Source organism: Myotis brandtii, unplaced genomic scaffold, assembly GCF_000412655.1.
Source record: "Myotis brandtii unplaced genomic scaffold, ASM41265v1 scaffold374, whole genome shotgun sequence".
NCBI lineage: Eukaryota > Metazoa > Chordata > Mammalia > Chiroptera > Vespertilionidae > Myotis > Myotis brandtii.
In genome coordinates this window covers 5,077,304-5,086,827 of record NW_005364372.1, presented here as the reverse complement: position 1 = coordinate 5,086,827, position 9,524 = coordinate 5,077,304, and the positions used below count along the sequence as shown (strand labels likewise).

The 9,524-nt window shown below is 38.6% G+C and overlaps 1 long non-coding RNA gene across 1 annotated transcript in view; it reads right to left on the bottom strand.

Moving 5' to 3' along the window:
- The window catches only part of LOC106727147, a 28,796-nt gene extending 19,472 nt beyond the window's left edge, over positions 1-9,324 (bottom strand). Inside the window, exons 1-2 of the long non-coding RNA XR_001363304.1 lie at positions 9,171-9,324; positions 6,580-6,642 (exon numbers count right to left, since the gene is read on the bottom strand). This is a non-coding gene — a long non-coding RNA (uncharacterized LOC106727147). The remainder of the gene's footprint in view (positions 1-6,579; positions 6,643-9,170) is intronic.
- Between the last annotated feature and the right edge of the window lie 200 nt (positions 9,325-9,524).

The window sequence follows — 9,524 nt, the reverse complement described above, 5'->3', positions numbered from 1 at the left end:
GGATTGTGAGAGGGATGCCTGACTGCTGGTTTAGGCCCGATCCCCGGGCCTAAACTGGCAATCAGATATCCCCTGAGGGGTCCCAGATTAGAGAGGGTGCAGGCTGGGCTGAGGAGACCCCCAGCCCATGCACGAATTTCGTGCACAGGGTCTCTAGTGTATTCAGAACAAAGTATTTTCAGAACAAAACTTGTGGTAGCATTTCAGATGGGATGGGGAAATTTGAGGTTAAGTCTGAAAATTAGGAACTATTATATTAAGGTTAGAATTGTTCTATAAAGAAATTATAGATGAAATTATAAAAGTAGGGTTTATTTATATATGTGCAAGTAAATAAATAAGCTTTTATCCACAGACCACTAGAAAATTCTATATAGTTTATTCTGTCCAATATTTAAAATTATGTTAGAAAGTAATGGGGTCTCAGTGTAAATCTCTTGTTTTCTGAATTATCCTCCCCAGGAGAATTAAAAGGTGTTGATCATAGTTGAGGCTCAAATGAATTTAAGTCCTAAGGGCCCAAAACTAGACAAAAAATTCTCAAGGAAGAAAAGCCAGTGGAACGAGTTCTTTTAGGAGAAGCAGAACAGGACTCAGCACAAGTCGAAAGGGCACAGAAGAAGACACAAACATAAATGGAGACAGTCAGGAGCCAGGCTGAAACCAGAGAGCAGAGAAGCCTCGTCAGAAATAACTGATCTGAAGAGCTTTGGCTCCCTAATGGGGGTTGGGCATATGAGCGGGTTTAAAGGCAAAAAGTCTCTTGGCTCCACAGATCTAACAAGTGTTTCTGAAAAAGAAAAAAAAAAGACAAAAGATGATTAGAAAGGATTATTTTATTCCTTTAGAAAATATGAGCTCAGAGAACACAAAGCAAAATTTTTCCAAATCTACTCAAAATCTTGACAGACATGGAGCTATGTTTATCTGTCCATTTCCTTATAGAATTTGCCTTAATGCTTCTAATTATTGCCATCATAAAAAATGTAATATTAAGAAAATATAAAATTGAAGTGATAACTATTCATTTTAATTACAAGAAAGGTATCACCCAGCTGGTGTATCTCAGTGGTTGAGTGTCCACCCATGAACCCAGAGGTCACTGGTTTGATTCCTGATCAGGGTACATGTCCAGGGTTGTGGGCTCAATCCCCTGTAGGTGATGTGCAAGAGGCAGCTTGATTGATGATGTCTCTCTCTCATCAATGTTTCTATCTCTCTATCCCTCTCCCTTCCTCTCTCTCTAAAGATCAATAGAAACATATTTTTTAAAAGTGTCACTGTTAACTCATGGAAATTTTTGGGAACAAGAGATTTGGAATATCTATATACCTATTGAATATGCAATTGCTTTTTCTGGGTTATTTCCCCAACAGAACCAGTACATTACAAATATGTTTAGACCATTATTATCTGAATAAAATTAATGACAAGAAAATACCATGAGGCGATTTTGATAGCTGCTTGTATCAGGAATGCCCATCTTTCAAAAAAAGAGGAAACAATATTAAATATACTTAGATAGTTGGGTTTGGTCTTCTCAATTTTATTCAAACCTGTGAGGTGTGGATAAAATTTGCACATGTGTGTGTCACCTAGGGTTCACTACAGGAAACAGAATAAGCTCCAGGTACTTTAAGTAGACAGAAAGTTAATAGAGAAAATTAAAAGCTTAAAAAATAATTGGAAAGGCAGAGATTGAGATTCTAGGGTGAGTGTCAAGGACAGAACACTGCAGAAATGACCTATTGGAAACTACTAAGTCAGAAAGGTGAGGAATCCAGAAGTCACTACTGTCGTGTCAAGGGATCTGAAAAAAACCCCGCTGCTGCCACCACAATAGCCTCTCAAAACCCTTGAAGTTGGATGCTGAAACCTGTCACATAAAACTGGTATCTTCACAATCACACTTATTAGCAGAACACAATGCAAGCAGCAGGAAGATGACCTCCACTTGACTTCTACTTTCCAAATCTCAGCAAGTGCATCCAATTGGTTGAACCTAATTTGCATCTGCAACTCTAATAGCACAGGAATCTAGGAAATGCAGTTTTTAGCTTTCCAGCTTCTGCAGTGCAGAAATGTACACTCTATAGAGGAGAATGGTTGCCAGTTGGCCACATCCACCATACTGTCACTCAGAGACTAGAAATTTCTTATCCAAGGTCATAGAACTAGCGAGTGCTAGAGCAACACACTTGAATTCCTAGATGTTGGCCCCTTGCCCAGTGCTCTTTCCACTACATCAGTCTACAGCACTGATTACTCTCAGAAGACGTTTGCCAAAGGAGACATATTTTCAAATCTTGTGCTAATTATATTTTTCACTGAACCATTAATTCAGGCATCTGTGAATACTGTTACCTTTTAGTCTTATGTCAAATCTAGTTCTTCTTCCAAACTCAGACTTAATCTTATTTTACAGTACTTACAGTTAAACCAACACTGCAAGGGTTTAATACCTTTGAGTATTTTTCTCAGCAGGCTTGCTGCTTAATCCATTTAATGTCAGAACACAAACCTTCTTATTCAAAGGGGGGAAGGACATTATTAGAGACTGCATTAGTGGCTTTCTTTCTGCTGGATAGAACCTGCCAATATGGCAACATTTGTGCCTTATTATTATTTCAATTTGTATTCTGCTAATCATAAAAAAAGGAAAGAGTTGGGATGTCAAATCCTCTTGAATTTTAAACATACATAAAAGAAAAATAGAAGAATGAAAATTCTCTTTATATACAATCTAAAGCACTCTAGCAAGATTCAGATTGGTGTTTTTCTTAATATAAGTGTATGCTGACTCTTTTTTGTTTTTTGGTGTGTGTGTTTTTTGTTTTGTGTGGTTTTTTTGTGTTGTTTTTTTTTTGGTGGTGGATGTGGTGGTAGTGGTGGTGACCGGCTTTAAAAGATCATGTTAAAAATTGGCATAAATCTGTGTGCTCATAACATCTTAGTTTAAATAAATAAATAAATAAATATGGAAAATACATTATCTCACAAATATTTGAAAACCCTGAACTCTTTATATTATAAAATAATCTGTTTGGTATTTCTTTCAATGCCCATGTACTCCAAAATAATTATTTGATTTCCATGCTTTTTTTTTCAGAAACACATCTACTTTATCTGATTTTTTATTTATAGACTGAGATAATCAGAATGGATTCAACCCAAAGCAGGGACTGAAAGAATGTAAGAAATTGGTCCAAAAACTGGGAATAAATTGAATCCTTCTAACGCATTTCCATCAGGACTCCTTGGCTGTAGAGGCAGATGGGAAGTCAATCTATGTTCAGGCAGGAAAGAGGCTCAAATAAAGTGTAAAGTTTTACAAGGGAAATTCTTCCACCCTGCCTTAGGAGGGAAGGGTGGAGAACAGGACACTCCACCCTCAGCTACATCCCCTTGATTAATTATGTAACCAGATCTCCTTTATCATGATCAACTTACCAATCAGGTAATGGCAGATTTTCCCAATGCTTTGTATAGAGTTTAAGTAAGGAGTGTCCTGAGACCCTTACTATACTTGTTTTGCATAGCATTGATGTGAACAGATATAACTGGGGGTGCAAGTGAACATTTTCCCCAAGATTTTTAAAAAGCTACTGCTTTAGCATGTATGATTTACAGATATAAATACTGGTTATGGATGCATTATAAAATCTTACCACAAGTCAAGGAGTATATTATATGCAAGCAAGTTGATAAAGAAGACATTTCAAATTTACAGTTTTAAGAATAAGTAAAAAATATTTGTAAGGTATTAGAAACTATTAGCATTTTAGTATATATAACTGACTGGTGACTACAACAAAGTGAATAATTTGTGGTTAGTATAAACCAGCTAAATTTTTTAAATGCACAACTATCTACACATACATTCCTCAGCCACAGATGCTGAAAATGAGGGTTTGGGCTTCTGAGTTTGTTTTTAACCTGGAGGAGTGCAGAAATCTCACTTGAGTTGTCTTTCACTCGTCATCCGTTTCCTGGAATCCCAAGGGTTAGAGCAAGTTCTAAAGCTTTATCTTATGTAAGCACTGGGTGATTAATATACCAGACCTGGCCCCACCTCTCAGTGAAACAGTTATCAGGCTTCAGATAATGATTTTGTCTCTGAATTTTTAAACTTGAGGGTAAATGGTGATTTGTTTTCACTCTTATTGTTTTCTCTTTTTATTGGAAAAAATGTCAACATATGGAAAAGTTGAAAGAATAATACAATAAATACCTGAAAACCCTTCACAATTGTGTATGAATGTATAAATATACGTGTGTGTGTGTGTGTGTGTGTGTGTATCTTTTGCTAGACCATTCTTAAGTTACCAGTACCAGGATATTTCACATTTAAATGTTGCAGCATGCATTTCCTGAGAATAAGAATTTTTCTCCTATATGACCACAATATAATTATTAACCCCCAAAATCCTAATACCCAGGCCACAACCTATATCAATTACATCAAGGTCTCTGGAAGGCATCAGTATTTTTTACAGCTCCCAGCTGATGTACAACAAAGTTAAGCCCCACTGTCTACAATTGTTAAAATTCAAGTTAAACACTTTCAAGAACACGTTTTTATTTTTTAATGTGCATAAGAATGTGCTAGCCTCTTAAAGTTGAACAGATCTAAATTATAGTTTTCAAATCAGTGTCACAATAATGTACTTGTCCTTAAGTTTTTCATATTACGTTAATGTAATTTTCTTCACTGAGGCCACACCGGCCAGGCCAACTTTCTTTTCAAATATTCCTTTAATATAAATGTATTTGAACTTTATTTTAGTTTCTTCTTCATTATGATTTAAAATGCATAAAATAAGTATTGTTATGTAGATCCTAAATACCTATATATAGATAAAGCTAAAAGGTTTTTATATGTGTAAAAACTTTATACATATATATTATTTGATAAAATGGTTAATAAATCACTTTATCTTAGCATGTGAAACATAAAGCTTCTTTGTAACATTTCTCATAATCAAATTTCACATTTATAATAAAAAGTGTCCAGCAAGCAAAAACCAAAATGAAGGGGTTAGCTATACCAAACATCCCCAAACTTTTCCAGTTCATGGCACTTTTAGTGTTCCAGTAATATTCCATGGTGTGGCATGCTGAAAGAAACACCAATCAGTACTACTCACTAACTAGTTATGTCCAAACTTATTATATATGTCTATTCTAACAACTTAGTAGCTGTTTTAAAAAAATAATACACATACATTTTTTGAAAGTTTATTTCATTCTTAACAGGATGTGCATGTCTGGTTGGCACTTTATAACTTCTCAGAACCTGGAATTGGATTGGAAACCACTACCCTAGTTTCCTGTTCTATGATCCTTGTGTTTTATAATAGCAACTTACAAAAACCCAGCCTCACAAAGGTGTGATGTCATCAATGGGTATGGTTTAATGGTGAGGTTCTTTGAACTACCTGGAGCTAATGATCTGCATCATTTTTAGCGGATATCATTGGGTTGCCCTTGAAAAATTTAAATATCCCACGATGATGCCCTTGGTGTTGGCTGTGGCACCCTTGGGGTGCCTCAGTACACACTTTGTAAAGCACTCTCTAAAATATCTATAATAATAAAAGCATAATATGCTAATTAGACCAAATGTCCTTCCAGACATCCTTCCTTCCGGACAAAGCCTCAGCGGGCGGGGGCCACAGCAGCTGCGGGCAGGGGCCGGGGCCAAGGCCTTGCACTAATTTCGTGCATCGGGCCTCTAGTTGACTATAATTATAATGTGTGAATCTAGTATGTAAAAGAATATGAGTGAAATAGATCATTCTGAGGGCCTGGGATAAGGAGCTGCAGGATTGAAGAGGAGATAAAAATTGTGATAAATGTTCTATCTGCATGCAATACCATTTCCTCCCAACTTTACTTAAAAAATAAAAATGCCTACCCATGCTTCAGAATTCTGCCCAAGCTCGTTCAGGCCAACCTCCCCTAACCAAGTCAAATTCACCTGTTATATTCTCAGAGTACTCATTTTCTAGCACTTATCACAGTTACAATTATGCAGTCAGTTGCATAACTACTTAATTCTTGTGTCTCCCATTGGAAATTCAGCTCTAAGAGGGTAGGAATGTGTCTGATACTACCATTGTTTCCCAGTGTTTGTGGGCTTGCTACTCCATAAACACTGAACTCCCCTGTATGCACTGTCGTCTTTGGGAAGTTGCTCCATCTTTTGCCTTACACTGAAAGCTGGCTCTCTCTGAGGCTATCATTGTCCTAACATTTGGGAAGTTCTCCCAAATGGTGCCTAATTATTTTCTCTCATCACACATCCACGACATAGTGTTGATGTCCACCTGGTTCCCTGTTACCACTCCCAGATCCCTTTTACTTCATAGTTTGCAAAGTTAAAATATAAAACAAACCCATCAACCATAAAACACACCTGTTTCTTTGTAGCTCATGCTATAATACTCCCCCCCGCCCATCACAACAACTTTGTCTTTCTGATCCTAAATTCCCAGCCTATACATTTCACCCACCACCCTCCTTTTCCCCAGCTTCTGTACAGCAATGCTCCTCAAACTTGATGTACATTTGACTCACCTGGGGGATCTTGTTAAAGTTAGACTCTGGCTTGGTAAGGACATCCAGAGAAGTTGTGGACCACTTTGAAGAGTGAAGCAGCAGATGACCTATTTCTGCTTTATGTAACCTACTAAAGTCCTGATTTCCTGTTTGTGCTTTGGCACCAATCCCTCCTGTCTTCCTTACACAGCAAATCTCAATTTCTCTCCTCTCTCTCAACTGCTTAAGTATATCACCTACTAAAAAAAATAAAATTAAAAAAATAAAAAAATTAACTCTTTACGCCCCCTAGCTACCATTTTAGGTCCCTCTCTTTCACAGCCAAAGTTTTCAAAAGCGAAATTGTGTTTGCCAACATCATTTCATCTCTAATTCTATCTGAATTGCAGGTCCATTCGCCCACCAACATAGAGTCACAAAAGTCACCAATGACTCCATGTTGAAAAGTCAAAACATATATTTTCAGTTCTCATTTTATTGGAACCTCTTAACAGTATTCAATACTGTGAACCACTCCTGACATTTCTCTATCTTGTCCTCTATGCCACAGTAGCCCCCTTATTCTCCTGTTATCAATCTAGCAACTCTTTTTTGTTGGTTTTGCAGGACCAACAAAAAGTAATGCATTATCTCCTATCCACAGATTAGATATAACATATTAAAGTTCTTTGGGGGCCCAGTCCTTCTTTTTTAGTATATATTCACACCCTATAACTTCGATGCTCTTGCCACCTAAATGTAAATGACTTCTGAATCTGTCTCCGGCTTATACACCTTCTTTGAGTTACAAACCTGTATGTGCTGTGGTCTACTTGACATCTTCTCTTAGATGTCTCATAGGTAAGAAATCCAAAGCTGAATTAATAATTTCTCACCAGTACATTCCATTATCACATAACCAGACACATAGTCCAAAAAACTTATGTTTTTGACACCTGCCTCTGTCTTCACTATCATCTATCTGCTCCATTTTCCAAGACCTCCAAAATACCTTTGGAATCTATTCAGTTTTCTTTATCTCCACAATCACCTCCACCTCAGCATCAGTAATTGCCACCTCTTGGCTGGGCTACTGTAAATAGTTTTCCAAGGAATATTACTTCCATCCATTCTACTCTGCTCCTCTCTCTTTAAACTGCTCTTCACACAATATGGTATTATTTTTGAAACACAAGTATGATCATTTGTGCCCTTCTCCCCGATCATGTTTTAGCCCCGTATACTTGCTAGCCTCGTGCCTAAAGGGACATCACTTTACTGTTTCACTGGCTTGGAAAGCTCTTCCCCTCTGTCTTCTAGCTAAGCCGACTTTATCCTTCAAACCTCAGCTTAATCATCAGTTTGGGGGGAAAGTCTCTTTTCACCTCAATGAGTAAGTCAAACCTATCTACTAGAAAATCATATTGAGTCATGTACTTCTCCATGGCATTCACCAAGAGCAATGTCACTTTCTGTTTTTATTCACCATTGTCTCCACAGTCCTAGCACAATTCCTGGCACATTGGGAGTTACCACCCAAAACATCTCTTGATTTAATGAGTAGAGGGGATAATTTCAGGCCAGGAATCCCAAATGGTATGGCATTTAGCTGGGCATGCCTCTCTAATATCATTAAAGAATAAGGCAGAGGGAGATAAATTATGAATATCACAAAGAACAAAATGTAATAGTATTTGCTGGAATATTTAGATGTAAGTTGTAGGGGAACTGAAGATGATTCATGGGTTGATCAGGAGAATGACAGAGCCAATGAAAAAGTTTCAGCTAAAGACAATGAATTTATTGATACACAGAATTTGAGGTAAACAGACGTACCAGGTGGGAATGGCTTATACATTTTAAAATTTAGGAATGGACATGGTGTGAAATGTCACCCAGACATCTTAACCTGGATGCCCTTTAGCTCCTGACAAGCGAACATACTCCTCTGTGTTCACTGGGTTAACAGCACAGAAAGAGTCAGGAATCTTGGAGTCATTTAAGATAGCTCTCTCTTCCTCTATGACCTTATTCTTTTCTATCATCTATATTTTCTATCTTTTGCCCATTCCACTGCCACTCTCATGGACTTACACCTGCATTATGTCAACAAATCCCTAACTACTCTCCCTGCAACCAGTCTTCACTTCCTGTCATCCAGTTTTCACTCTCTTTCCCAGAGTGACAGAATATCACTTTCCTGCTAAACATCTTTGAAAAGCTTTTGTTGCGTAGGGAATAAAACCTAGGCCCTCTATCAAGGCCTTATGATTTGACCCTAACATTGCTGGACGTCCCTTCCAGCCCCTCTGTCCAGCTATAGCCGACTACTTACTAGCCCCCAGTGTCCCCCGCTTCCCTCTTCTTGCTTCCTTCCTTTCAGCCCAGTTGAAATCTGACTACGAATAGCAAAAGCGATTCTGGCTGGGGGAAAGCAGTTATGAAGTAAAGAGACCAAAAGCAAACCAACAAACACACACAAAAAGCCAAGGAAACTCCTAGCTTTTAGATTCCAACTCTGTGGCCTTCTGAAGCCTTCCCCTCTGGTTACCTGCCGGCTCACTGCCATGAATTCTTAGCCTAAAGTAGAGGTGAGTCACTGCCTCTCCTGTAGGTGAAGTTAAGCTCACCCTTTGGCACGTCTGTCCTTAAGCTCACCCTTTGGCACGTCTGTCCTTAAACTCGTCTTTGGCACGTCTTTCCTTAAGATCGTCTAGCTACAAAGAGTTCGGCTACGCACAATTTGTGATTACACCTTTTCCAGGGGTGAACTGTGACCACAGAAGCCACCCCTTGACCTCAAGAGCATGGCGACTAGGGGCCGCCGTTACGTCTTACGTCATCACGTGCGGGGAAGGTGGGGGCCCTTAAGGCGCTTTGGGGGCGTGGTCAAGTCGGACGGGGCGGGGCTATACGGGACTGGGCGTGGCCAGAGAGGGGTCGGGGGCGCTTCAGCGATTCGCCAGGCGCGCGCGGCGGTGCGA